Genomic DNA, 14,192 nt, shown 5'->3' with positions numbered 1-14,192 from the left:
CAGAGGCAAAGGGTACAGACAGCACAAAACCCTAAGGCAGAAGTGGAAGATGCCAGGTGCAGAGGGAGTGCAGAGGGCATAGGGAGGAGAGCCACAGAAAGTGAAGAGGTGAGGTGGTAACCAGCAGCAACTCATTCAAAGAATTGTTCTATAAAGGGAAGCAGAAATGGGCCAGATGTCAAAGGGGCTAGCAAGGAGATTTTTATTTTACTTTAATTTTTCCAATGATCCAGTAAAGAGGGAGGATTGATAGAGAGGCAAGTTTGTAGGAATAAGTCCTTGAAGAAAAAGAAGGAGTGGGGAAAGGTCTTGTAGCACAGAGGGCTATGCCATTGTTTGAAAGCCCGCATTTCATGTCAGAGTGCCAGTTCCAATCTTATCTACTTCACTTCTTCTTTTTTAAAGATTTATTTATTTATTTATTTGAAAGGCAGAGTTGCAGAGGGGCAGAAGCAGAGGGGGAGAGAGAGAGAGAGAAAGAAAGAGAGAGATATCTTCTATCTGCTATCTGCTGGTTTACTCCCCAAATGGCCTCAATGGCCAGGGCTGGGCCAGGCTGAAGCCAGGAGCCAGGAGCCAGGAGCCAGGAGCTTCTTCCAGGTCTCCCATATGGGTGTAGGGGCCTAAGCACTTAAGCCATCCTCTGCTGCTTTTGCAGGCACATTGGCAGGGAGCTGGATCAGAGTGGAGCAGCCAGGACTTGAACTAGCACCCATACAGGATGCTGGCATTGCAGGCGATGGCCCATAATCCACTGCTGATCAAACTTCCTGATAATGCACCCTGGAAAGCATCAGATAATGCTTCAAGTTCTTGGGCCCCTGCTACTCACATGGAAGATCTGGATGGAGTTCCTGGCTCCTGGCTTCAGCCTGGCCCAGACCCAGCTGTTGTGACCATTTGGGGAGTGAACTAGCAGACAGAAGATTCATTCATTCTCATTCTCTCTCTCTCTCTCTCTCTCTCTCTCTCCCTTCAAAGTATATGAAAATCAAATAAAGAAACATTAAGAGAGATATAGAAAAGAAAAATGAACAATTATTAGAACTTTGTGTGACAGTAGATATCAACCTAATCCCTTGTTGCTGTATTTAACACTGGGACTGGGTATACTTTTCTATCCTTGGGCAAAACAGCACTGAAATCAAATGAAAATAACTGATTGTTCCAGGAAATACCTGCCCCTGGGAGGTAAGATGGTGAACCAGCTAAAGTGACTTTTTCATCAGACTCACTTTGAGACCTTCCCCTAGCTGTGCCCTCCAATCCTAAACTATTTTAAACCCTACCCAATCCTACCCAGTTTTCCACCTTGAAAGACCCACTTTCAGATCACTCAGCTCAGGCCCTAAGAGCCTATAAATACCCTGTCCTAATTTCCCCCATCTAAGACACAATTAAAATTAGATAATGTTTTCTCTCATTATAGTGAATCTGATAAACTACAAAAGGCATTTTTCTGATGGGTTTTTGGCAAGTTGACAGTTAACATTAGCTTTTGGTAGGTGCAGAACTAATCATCCATTGCAACAAGGAAGAGAACAGAGATGCAATGTTTGGAGGTTTAGGTTGTGGAGATGTGATGGAGTCATTTTCCTACAATACTAAAATTATACACCAATATCGTGTATTAGCTTCCTGTTGCTGATGAAACAAAGCACCACAAACTGAACGGCTTACAGCAACACAAGTGTATTACTTCTCAGTTCTAAAGGTGAGAAGTCTGAACTGAGTTCCATAGGACTAAAATAAAGGTGCCACAGGGCAGCTCTAGGGGACAATCCATCTTCTCTGCCTTTCCAATGGGCTGACCGCATTCTTCCCTTTGCAAGGTCCTCTGATCTTCCTATCTCTGTGACCTCTGCTTTCACCATTACATCTCCTTCTTAGTTCAGAGATATATTTTGAAAGTAGAGCTGGCGGGGCCGGTGCTGTGGCTCACTTGGTTAATCCTCCGTCTGCAGCGCCAGCATCCCATATGGGCACCGGGTTCTAGTCCCAGTTGCTCCTCTTCCAGTCCAGCTCTCTACTGTGGCCCTGGAAGGCAGTGAAGGATGGCCCAAGTGCGTGAGCCCTACACCTGCATGGGAGACCAGGAAGAAGCACCTGGCTCCTGGCTTCAGATTGGCGCAGCGCCGGCCTTAGTGGCCATTTGGGGAGTGAAGCAATGGAAGGAAGACCTTTCTCTCTGTCTCTCTCTCTCTCGAAGGAAGGAAGGAAGGAAGGAAGGAAGGAAGGAAGGAAGGAAGGAAGGAGAGAGCTGGAAAGTTTTGCTGATGGCTTAGACATATAATATGAAAGAGAGAAGTCAAGGTGACTCTAAAGTTTTTGGCCTGAGCAACTGAAGAAAGAGGGGTTTCTGATTTCTGAGACACAGAAGCCTTGGGAAAGGTCAAGGTAGGGATGTGGGCAGTGAAATTGGGAATCTGATCTTGAACACATTAAGTGTGACTTGTCTCTGTTATATTCTAATTACACAGTAAAACAGGGAGTTAAAGATATGAATCTACCTGAGTTCATGCAAGATTAGAGTTGGAGATGCAAATTTGCGAGTCATAAAGTGTAAGTGGTATTGTGAGAAACAACCTCACATGTCCACTTAAAGGATGGATTCAGACTCAGGAAGTACAGCAAAAGCAAGACTTAATATTAAGTCTTGCAAGATTGGATGCCTGGTGGGCCAGCTTACCCAGAGTGGTTTACAGCAAGCTGTTTATTTCATAGCACGAAGGTCCCTACTTTGGTTCCTCATTGGCTGAGTAACTACGGGGTTACAATCTTCCCAAACACTGCCTAAGTGTCTCCATCTGTTTTAGTTTTGCTACATCAAAAGCCTGTTTGCTTCAGAACTTTTCCAGGTGCATGTACTTTACAGTTTGTAACCTGTTATGCTAGCTAGCTACTTTATATGCTAGCTAGTTGTTAGCACTTTTCTACTCACAGCTGAACACTTTACTTTGAAAATGAACCAATGGTCTTTACTTCTCACAGTATTAAATCCATGAAACTGAATGGAATTCCTGAGGAAGTAAGTGCAGAAAGAAGAAATCAAAGGATTGAGCCCCAGATACTACAATATTCAGAGGACTTTCAAACCCAAAATATCTTCCCCTGTCCCTTGCTTTGCTATTCTTCTAACCTGGAATATCTTCAACCCCACCACTATCTTTCAAAATTATATTCAGGAAAGACTCAAGTTCTGGGAACAGAGGCCTAAGGACTGGCTGGGCCTCGTGTGCTGAAGCAGGTAACACTGACATCAGCCTTTCCTTTTCTTTCTTGCTAAAGTAACTTGTGTTTGATTCAAGGCAGAATGCTGGACCCAAAGCATTAAGTCCTGATTGCAGAGTGATTCTCAGTCCCTAAGTCCATGAGAATCACCTGAGCAGGTTAAAATGGTGACTCCATTGGCCGCAGCATGGTCCACCCTCTGAAAGAAATTAAGAGACCCATCCGGGAGCTGGGATAAGTGCAGAACCACTTAGGTAGAAAACACTGGAGTCCTGGGTCCCTGGCCATGGTCTGGAAGATGAAGCACAGGTTCTAGGTGAGCACATCCCTTGACCCCACAGGCAACTCAGACACCAGGGAGGAGCAGACTAGGAGAGGGCCAGGATCTTGTCCTCTAACACATAGGGCTCAGGACAGGGTTCCCTTTTTGCTCAGGCCTGTTGGGTCTGACTTTCAGGAAGCAGAGCCCATCTGGCTTTCATACAGCTTACTTAACCGTCAGAAAAGCAAGCCAGGCAGCCGGGTAAAATCAAGGCTACTTTGCTGCTCCCCATCCTCCCTTACCTCACCCCCTGCCATCCCTCTCCTTCCCGGCTTAGATAAGCCACAGCAAGATCAAGAACTGCACTAGTGAGCTGACATCACTCAGGAAATGGAATGCTGTTGCTACACCCCACCCCACCCCATGCCTGTGGGTTTTCCTCTGGGAGTCTGTTTCTCCTGGCTTGTGGGACAAGGAGCCAGGAGCACGGTCCCCCATGAGACTGACCACTCCGGGTTCTGTTCCCCTGCTCACAGCAGGTGCTGATTACTGCCAGTGGTGTCAGTTTCATAGTTCCTAAGAGAAGGGTCAGAGTTAAAATCATGGCTACTTTCTAAGAAATATGGGAGTATTAGCATCTTTGTTTTTCATTTGTTTTTGGCCTCAGCTTCAGGCCTTAGCTGTCACTTACAGGAAACAGGAAGAACCACACTCAGCATCCTGCTCCAGTCTGAGGGCCCAGGCACTAAGCAGATCACGTCGTGGACACCAAGGCAGAGGGCTTCAAGGGTGTCTGCGAGACCCATCCAGAGACGCAGCCAAGAGTCACTGAAGAACCCGAGGCTGCCAAGTGCATTACCACTCTCAACTTCCAAACCTGCTGAGGTGCTAGGAACTTTATGTCTGGAAGCTATGAAGGGATTTATCGTACTGTTACTACATTTTTTTTTACAAACACTATCATTAAGACAAAAAAGAAGGGGGAAAAAAAAACAGAAAAATGTAAAAAGATGCTCAGCTCTATATAAAATAAGTTAAAATCAAAATTTACACCCAAAAATCATTTTATGCCTCCCAGGCTGTCAACAATAATCATTTTTAAGTTTCATTATAGCCCATATTTGGAGAGTGTGAGGAAAGAGGCATTTCCTACACTGCTGGTGGAAGAACTAATTGGTGCATTATCTAAAGAAGGCAGATTTGATGAAAATGCTGGTATTTTCTCATCCAGCACTTGCCCTTCTAGGAATTTATTCTCCAGATATTTTCACACATGTATAAATGAGTATCATTCAACCTAAGTACCCATCTGTAGAAGACTAGGTTAAATCAATTCTAGTAAATCTACACAATGGCATAACATGCAGCAGTAACAAATGAGGAAGTTCTCTATGTAGGAATCAATAACCTCCCAGTTCCATATTTTTATATACTTTTTATTCTGGATAACCTTAAGCTTTAGAGAACAACTATAAAAACAGTACAGAGAGTTCCTGTATGCTTCTCACCCAATTTCAGTTTCTCCTAATATTATCATCTTATATTACTGGTGCATTATCAAGAAAACCAACACTGAGTCTTAACTCTGGATTTTGTTTGGGTTTCACTGGGTTTTCCTGTTAGTGTGCTTTTCTATCCAGGAGCCGGTCCAGAATCCCATGTCACATTTTGTCATCATGTCCTGTAGTCTTCTCCATGCTGTGATAGTTTTTCAAGCTTTCCTTGTTTTTCATGATGTTGCTGGTTTGGGACAGTACTGGTCCCAAACTGACTCTCCCTCAGTTTGGGTTTGGCTGATGTTTATCTCATGACTAAATTGAGACTCTGCGTCTTTGGAAAGAATGCCACAGGGGTATGAGGTGCCTTCTCATCACCTCACAGGAGGTGGGCAACATGACAGGACATTTGTCACATTTCTCCACTGTCCCATTACTATTTTTCCCTTTCCAAACCCTTTCCTTTGAAACTACCAAAAAACAAAATTACAACAAATTTAAAGATCTAAAGTGGTCTTCCTTGCAAATCTAGAATTGGGCAACACCTAATTCCATTAAATAGAATGAGTGTTTCAACGAATGGAGTACAAGAACAGAGTGGACTGGTTATTTCAGTCACTCTCCTTGTACGATAGAGACAGAGCAGCAGGACAATAGGAAAATAACTGGCTAACATCAGGTTACTTCAGTTAACTTTTTAAAATAAGGGTGAAAGCAGAGTGAATTTCATTATCTTGCCAACTGCAACTGGCCTCTTTGGGAAACTTGCCTGTTTTCACTCTCTCCCAACCTCTCAGAAGGTCAGATAACAACTTAGCTACTGTTTGATGAAAGGGAACTTCAGTGTGAATGGCTCCATTCTGATTTCCAGTCTAGTCTTGTTGGGGCTCAGGGCAGGAGCCTGGTCCAAAGCAATGGCCTCCTGTAATTTCTGATCAACAGGGTCCAGTCACTATGGGTGACACTAAGCCCTACCTCACAAAGGAGAGAATATCTATGTATTTTGTTAAAGGAAGTTCCTGGAAAAGGATGATCCCCCACCCATATACCTACTTATCCCAGCGTGTTATCACTGCAGACACATCTGTCTGGCCTGTGCTCTGGATAACAACCCAACACTCGGCTACTGATGTTAGCACTCCACTTGCTCAGCTTTGGCACTGGGAGCTCCTCTGGGCTGGTGCATCTGTCCTCTCCACATGGCCCCATCCTGCTGTCTTTTGAGCACTTCCTTTTGATTCTGTTGTCTGGAGGCCACTGGCTAGCTTCCCCATGCACCTGGTCTTCCTCAGTAGTCTCTGGTATTTCCTCCCCTTTGGACTGTGAGCCCTCCAGCCTTCCTGGTGGCTGGACTTTACCAGCCTCTGGTGGAGGGCTAAAGCCAGAAAACACCACTGTGTCTGTCACAAGGACAACTTAGCCATCCTGCAGGAAAGCCCATGGGTCCAGCTCCCACACCTCCTTCCACCATGATGCTCTGGTCCTTGGGGCCTGGAGGGGGGGTGCTGTCACCATGGCACCTGATGTAGCTGCTCCAGACACCAGGAGCCAGGGAAGGAGGTCAGCAGAGCAGCTGCCAGCCAGCTTTCCCCAGGGCCTGGCTAGCTGAAGATGAGGTTTACTGAACTACAGTGACCCACACCTTGGGATCTCACTCTTCATCTCACCTCCTGTATGTTTATCTCCTTACCCAAAGCCACCATCACTGAATTCTCCCTCCATGATTACTGGCTGAAAAAACTTCACCTCCAAAGATTGACAGAACAACAGGCATGTGCGCATCTGTTGGCTTCCACCCATTTGTGCAAGTTGCAAAGCACCAAGGGCACAGGGAAGAGGGTGCAGAAGCATACCAGGTGGCTCTGGGTGTGGCCAGGTGAAAACTGCCTCACCTCTGTGCCTCATCCCTCAATCCTTGCCCCAGCTTCTGAACAGATCTTCTCTCCAACCCAGCCACCCTGGTGTCATCATCACTACAGCTTTATCCCCTAATGTACTTACCCTGCTCTGAATCACTGTACAGATTTCTTACTTTTTTTTCCTTTTATTTAAAAGCCAGAGAGACAAAAAGACAGAAAGAGAGCTCTTCCATCCACTGGTTCATTTCCCAAATGGTGGCAATAGCTAGGGCTAGGCCAGGCCAAAGCCAGGAGCCTGGAACTCTACCTGGGTCTTCCACATGGGTGGCAGGAATCCAAGCACGTGGGCCATCATCTATTGCCTCCTGGGTGAATTAACAGGAAGCTAGATCAGAAGCGTGGAGTTGCTGGGACATGAACCAGGCCTTTCAATACAGGCCCCAACTTCTATGCCACACACCCACCCCACCTACTCTGTTTTGTAACCTTGAGATCAAGAGTTCTATCTTTCATCCACTGAGATATTTTTCTGGTGTTCAGTAATGTATCTAAAGCATTTTTTTAACTATTTTCAGAATATATTCACATACTTTATCTGGTTCCACACTCTCAACAACTCAGCTCATGGCAGTATGAGCCCTCCTCTCCTCTGTGCTCCTAAACCTACTGTTTACACTGCTGGGTGGGCATTTAATGTGATCTTCTGTACAGCTAAAGGAATGCTGGCCAGGCTCACTTAAGTGTCAGGTTGGAGAACCTGCTCAGGAGAACCTGGCCAGCCTAGGAGAGAAGATTCAGGTGCTGGCATCAGGTTCTCTGATGAAGCAACTGGGTCCCTTCCCTACACTGTACTCACTCCATCTGATCAGTAAGTGCCTCTCTTCCTCTCTCTCTCTCTCTCTCTCTCTCTCTCTCTGTCACACACACACACACACACACACACATATTTCCAACAAGCTAACACTCTGACTTAAATCTGGACAGCCAAGTATCATCAGACATTTGAAGAAAATCCTCAACATGAAAGACAGAAACCAAAATACATGAACAGAAATTTTTAAAAAGGAATTTGATGGAAACAGATACAATACAAAGTGTAAGAAACCTCGCCACCAGAAAAAGAGAGAGAGAGAGAGAGAGAGAGAGAGAGAGAGAAAAGAAACCAAAAAGCCCACCACTAATAATATACTCAGAAAGATAGAAAAAGGGGAACATATTTTATCCATGACACAAGATGAGAATTTGTCTTCATTCCTATAACAGTTTTATTTTTATTACTGGAACATGCAAGAGGATTTCAAACCATTCATTTAAAAAGTTGAATTCAAAAATAAAAATAGGGGCAGGCATTGTGGTGCAGTGAGTTGAGCCACTTCATGGAACTCATATTCCATAACCTAAGTGCCAGCTCAAATCCCAACTACTCTACTCCCAATCCAGCTCCCTGCTAATGAGCCTGGGAAACCAGCAGAAGTATTTGAGTTTCTGCTGCCCTGAGAGACACAGATGGAGCTCCTGGTTCCGGGCTTCAGGCTAACCTGGCCCTGGCTGTTGCATGCATTTGGGGAGTGAACCAGCAGCTGGAAAATCTCTTTGTCTCTCTGTCACTCTGCCTTTCAAAAAAATAAATAGACCTTTATTTAAAAAAACATAAATAATTATAGCTTCCTTTCACCACAGCCAGGAGTGTGCTCAGGCTTCAAAAGAGACTGCCTGGGGCTGGTGCTGTGGCTCAGTGGGTTAACGCCACGGTCTGCAACACTGGCATCCCATGTGGGCACTGGTTTGAGTCCCGGCTGTTCCACTTCCAACCCAGCTTTCTGCTAATGCAACTGGGAAAGCAGCAGAGGATGCCCCAAGTGCTTGGGCCCCTGCACCCACATGAGATACCTGGATGAAGCTCCTAGCTCCTGGCTTCAGCACCCCTGGCAGTTGTAGCCATTTGGGAAATGAACCAGTAGATGGAAGATATATCTCTCTCACTCTCTGTCTCTATCTCTCCTTCTCTCCATAATTCTGCCTTTCAAACAAATAAATCTTTAAAAAAAAGAGAGACTGATTGCAGTGCCCTCCACCGTGGCAACAAGAAGGTCTGGTTCAATCCCATGAGATCAATGAAATCTCCAATGCTAACTCCCATCACAGATCTAAGAAGCTTATCACAGATGGGCTGATCATCTGCTATCCTGTGACTGTCCAATCCCAGGCTCAGTGCCAGGAAAACACCTACTCTCCCAGGAGGGACAGGCGTAGGAACATGAGTAAGTGTACCACTCCCACTGGAATGCCAGAGAAAGCAGCCTGAAAGAGGAGGCCACTTCTGCTCCAGCTGCTCAGAAGATACAGGGAGGGATGTGTGCTGTGGAGTAACATGTTAAGCTGCAGCTTGAGACACCCACATCCCATACTGCAGTGCCTGAGATCAAGCCCAACCTCTGCTTCCAATCCAGTTCCTGCTAATACACACCCTGGGGAGGGGAGAGGAGGGGAGGCAGTAGATGATGGCCCAAGTACTTTGGTCTTTGCTACCCATGGGAGAACCAGATGATTCTGGTTCTGAACTTCAGCCTGGTCCAGCCCCAGCTTTTGCAGACATTTGGGGAGTGAATGAGCAGATGGAAGACCTCTCTCTCTCTCTCTCTCTCTCTCTCTCTCTCTCTCTCTCTCCTCTCTCTATAACTCTGCCTCTTAAATAAAGAAATAAGCTTTTTTTTTTTAAAAAAAAGGAGCATATTGGTCAAGTTATAATTCATGTTCTACTATAATTCTTAGATCTTGATCCCATATGGGTTCCTGTTCATGTCCTGGTTGCTCCAGCTGATCCAGCTCCCTGCTAATGTAGGAAAAGCAGAGGAAGATGGCCCAAGTCCTTGGGCTCCTGCACCAACATGGGAGACCTGGAAGAAGCTCCTGGATCCTCGCTAGACCTGTCCAGCCCCAGCTGTTGCAGCCATCTGGGAAGTGAACCAGCAGATAGAAAATCTCTCACTCTCTCTCTCTAACTCTGACTTTGAAATAAATAAATAAATAAATAAATTTTTTTTTGTTTTTACCAATACAACAGTTTATTTCAATTTGACTGTAGTTGCCATTTATTATCTGACCAGATTACAAAAATACCATAGGAGACACCTTAGTTCATCCTTCTAATAAGTCTGTTGATTTGGTGGGTGGTCTTTTTCTTCATCCCACCTCGGGGAGAAGATAACTTGAAGGGCCACAGGAAGTTATTTGCTTCCTTGAAGTGTTTCCCCACAGTGTAGATCTCGTGAATCAGATCCTCCATGCAGATGATATTGTATTTACCAAGAGAGCGGGCAATCAGAGTGTTATCTGTCAAAGCAATTCGCTTCTTATTGATTTTGCCATAGCCACGTTTGTAAACTAGTTCATTTACTGACTTCAAATTTGGGTACCCCCATGCAATATATGGCTCCACAATCCTCAGCATGTTAATGGAGGCCTTGTTGAGCTTAACAAAGGTGCCATTGAAGATCTGGCGAAGGCGAAGAAGCTGCAGCACTTTTCGGACTCTGGGGCTCACACCATTGATACCTCTGATCCTGATGACAAATGCCAACTTGGGTTCTGCAGGAACGTAGAAGTTTCCAGCTTTTCTTGCCATCCTCGGCATCCGAATTTCAGTTCTGTACATCTGCCCGTATTCCTTGTGATAGTGCTTCGCTTTCTCATAGATAAGCTTCCTCCTTGCCTTCCGAAGCATCTTTTGGGCAAACTTCTTCCTCAGGCGCTTGATCTTCAGCTCTGCGAAATTCCTCCGCTTCTTCTTCAGGGTTTCTGGCACAGCAGGAACCTTCTTCTCTTCGGCACCCTCCATGGTTCCAGCCGGAAAAGAGCAATAAATAAATATTTTTTAAAAAAAGACTCGAGCCCAAAATTTGGAGGGAAATGGCAAAGGAGGAACTCAAGAAAACAAACACTGTGTGAAACACAATAACTAAATGTCAGCAACATTCTATAGGTAGAGGACTTGCTTTATGTAACTTACATCTTGAGGGGCAGACTCACTGCATGTTAGCTGCAGTGGTGTTGGCCTGCAAGCCGGGGCCATGATGCTTTGTGGGAGGCAGTGTAGCAGAGTGAGGAAGAACAGAGGATCCTGAGAACCCAGAGGCTCCGTCTATCTGACCAAGATTCACCACCTGCCAAATCTGATATTTGTGAAAAAGCTACAGATTCTGCTGCCACCTGGTGGCAGTTGTAACACAACACTATGTCCCTAACTCCTGTGGTCATAGTACATCATCCATAAAGGGCCAAAAATAAAAAGACCTCGGTAGGCATATGTATTATCTTTAGATGTATTCTATATATCTAAGAGAGAGACAGAAAGAAAGGTCTTCCTTCCGTTGGTTCACCCCCCAAATGGCCGCTACGGCTGGAGCTACGCCGATCCAAGGCCAGGAGCCAGGTGCTTCCTCCTGGTCTCCCACGCGGGTGCAGGCACCCAAGCACTTGGGCTATCCTCCACTGCCCTCCCAGGCCACAGCGGAGAGCTGGACTAGAAGATGAACAATCAGGACTAGAACCCGGCGCCCATATGGGATGCCGGCGCCCAGGCAGAGGATTAACCAACTGAGCCACTGTGCCGGCCCGCAAAATAATTTCTAAAGTACGGTTGATTATAGCATAATTCTAAGTATCTTTGGATACACACAAACCTCATTTATACTCCTGGCTCAGAGTTGGGCTCACTGTGTGACTCATCTATTAAATGGCAAAATAACAGTGCCACCTAGAGTGAGGGGTTAAATGAGATAAAGATTATTTGGCACTGGGCTCCTGGCATATGGTGCTCAGTTAATAGCAGATGATTGATATTTGGGAAAAGAAATGAAGCCTTCCCCTTTCTGGGAGTCTTTTTCTTCTTTTGCTTTTAAATCTCAGGGGCACCACTGGAATGAATCAAAATCCTTGGCTTATAATGCATGTGCGTCACAGGTGGTAGGACACATGACATATGTGCTTCTGTGCTGGCACTGGATACTAGAAGCTATCTGGATTCAACAATGTAGTGTAATTTCAGGATATGAAAGAACACAATGCCCCCCCCCAGTTGTGTGCACACACACACACATGCACACACGTGTAAGCACTTTCCAGCTGGTAATAGGAACTCACTTCATCTCCTGCTGCTGCTGCCCCCAAGGATGTCCCCTGTCTCACCTGAGCTCTGCAGCTGAAGGCTCTTCAGGATTTCAGAAGCTGCCTGCACCCAGTTGGGGGGCAGGGCATGAGTGAGGAGGAAGTGTGCGGCATAGAGAGGACACGCCCCTGCGGATAGAGCCGCCCAAGTACGGCTGAAGGACCCTTGGGAGGCGTGACTGTGGGCTGCACATTTTCCTTTAGTGCAATCCATTAGTTTTTTTTTTTTTAAACTCTTTTTTTTTTTTTTTTTGACAGGCAGAGTGGACAATGAGAAAGAGAGACAGAGAGAAAGGAGAGAAAGGTCTTCCTTTTGCCGTTGGTTCACCCTCCAATGGCCACCGCGGCCGGCACGCTGCGGCCAATCCAAAGGCAGGAGCCAGGTACTTATCCTGGTCTCCCATGGGGTGCAGGGCCCAAGCACTTGGGCCATCCTCCACTGCACTCCCTGGCCATAGCAGAGAGCTGGCCTGGAAGGGGGGCAACCGGGACAGAATCCGGCGCCCTGACCGGGACTAGAACCCGGTATGCTGGCGCCGCTAGGTGGAGGATTAGCCTATTGAGTCGCGGCACCGGCCTCTTTTTCTTTTCTTTTTTTTTTTGACAGACAGAGTGGACAGTGAGAGAGAGAGACAGAGAGAAAGGTCTTCCTTCCGTTGGTTCACCCTCCAATGGCCGCCGCGGCCGGCGCGCTGCGGCCGGCGCACCGCGCTGATCCGATGGCAGGAGCCAGGAGCCAGGTGCTTTTCCTGGTCTCCCACGGGGTGCAGGGTCCAAGCACCTGGGCCATCCTCCACTGCACTCCCTGGCCACAGCAGAGGGCTGGCCTGGAAGAGGGGCAACTGGGACAGAATCCAGCGTCCCGACCGGGACTAGAACCCGGTGTGCCAGCGCCGCTAGGCGGAGGATTAGCCTAGTGAGCCGCGGCGCCGGCCCTGGCCTCTTTTTCTAATTCATTTATTTCCATGGCTATAGGTTTCTGAGTGGAACATTCAGTTTATTCTTCTCTATCAGCTAATAAAAACATTTGAAGCTATAAACTTGTGTCTGAAAACAGCTTTGTCACATCACAGACTAATATAATGTGTTTTCTTATTTATTCTTTTTCTGAAAAATCTGAGGTGGTAATCTTGATTTCTCTATGACTTAGCCGTTGGGTAGTCTTCCTCTTTTAAAACTCCTTACTGACAGGGTTTTCTTGTTTTGTCTTGCCATGGTCATCAGTTACAAGGTGGCTGGAGAATGGGATCTACACAATTTTTGCTTTTTGGAATTTACTAATGTTTCTTTTAGGAACTCAGCTGTTGTGAATAGTTGTCGCTGACAGCCAATCGACAGGCCACAGATTCTAATTTGATAAGAAAGTGTAACATTAATCTCTTACACACATTTTCTCTATTTGGAGTATTCAGTACTCCTAATGCCCATTTAAAAAAGAAAGAGGCACCGTGGTGCAGTGGGTTAATCCTTCGCCTGAGGCGCCGGCATCCCATGTGGGCACAGGTTCTAGTCCCGGCTGCTCCTCTTCCAATCCAGCTCTCTGCTGTGGCCTAGGAAAGCAGTGGAGAATGGCCCGGGTGCTTGGGCCCCTGCACCCAAGTAAGACCAGGGGAGGCACCTGACTCCTGGCTTCGGATCGGCCATTTGGGGAGTGAGCCAAGGAAAGACCTTTCTCTCTGTCTCTCCCCTCACTGTCTGTAACTCTACCTCTCAAATAAATAAATAAAATCTTAAAAAGAAAAGAAACAAAATGTGAACCACACACACACAATATTGGTCACTTTCAGGTACACTCAAAAACAACTCCTCCCTCGCCCAGGATGTTCCCAATAAGGGCTTCCCCTTCCCAACTGCTCCCAGGGAGTGCACCTAACTCATGGGCCACTCTGGTAGCACGAAGAGAGGGTTATCTTCATGTTCCGAGGTCACTGCCTGTCCATGCTGGTGTGCAGCGAGACGAACGTCACCGTTCCCGCCCAGGCTTTGTCACCTGCCAGAGACTTTGCAGCCCATAGTTTAGCGGCCTATCTCCCAGCCTTCCTTGCTTTGGGACACATGCACTTCTGGACCGGACCCCAAGGCCACGTCCCCTCTTCCAGCCACCTCGCACCCCTCTTGAGCAAAGAGAAACGTCTGCATGGCTCCCTGCGCCACTCTGGGGTCTGAGGAGACACTGGG

The 14,192-nt window shown here is 46.6% G+C and overlaps 1 long non-coding RNA gene and 1 pseudogene across 2 annotated transcripts; one reads left to right on the top strand and one right to left on the bottom strand.

Annotated features, from left to right (window-relative positions):
* The first annotated feature begins 3,418 nt into the window (after window positions 1-3,418).
* Window positions 3,419-9,863, top strand: LOC149128062 (uncharacterized). The gene is made up of 3 exons (XR_016230276.1): window positions 3,419-3,547; window positions 4,161-4,378; window positions 9,621-9,863. It is a non-coding gene; the product is annotated as an uncharacterized LOC149128062 (long non-coding RNA).
* Window positions 9,864-9,966: 103 nt separating this feature from the next.
* LOC100338721 (large ribosomal subunit protein uL30 pseudogene) lies at window positions 9,967-10,701 on the bottom strand (annotated as a pseudogene). Its single transcript, XR_016230274.1, has one exon. The product of XR_016230274.1 is annotated as a large ribosomal subunit protein uL30 pseudogene (transcript).
* Between the last annotated feature and the right edge of the window lie 3,491 nt (window positions 10,702-14,192).

Source organism: Oryctolagus cuniculus, chromosome 2 (genome assembly GCF_051225735.1).
Source record: "Oryctolagus cuniculus isolate XC-2025 breed Fujian yellow rabbit chromosome 2, ASM5122573v1, whole genome shotgun sequence".
NCBI classification, from domain to species: domain Eukaryota; kingdom Metazoa; phylum Chordata; class Mammalia; order Lagomorpha; family Leporidae; genus Oryctolagus; species Oryctolagus cuniculus.
The sequence above is the reverse complement of the archived record's forward strand: the minus strand, read 5'-3'. Positions and strand labels throughout refer to the sequence as shown.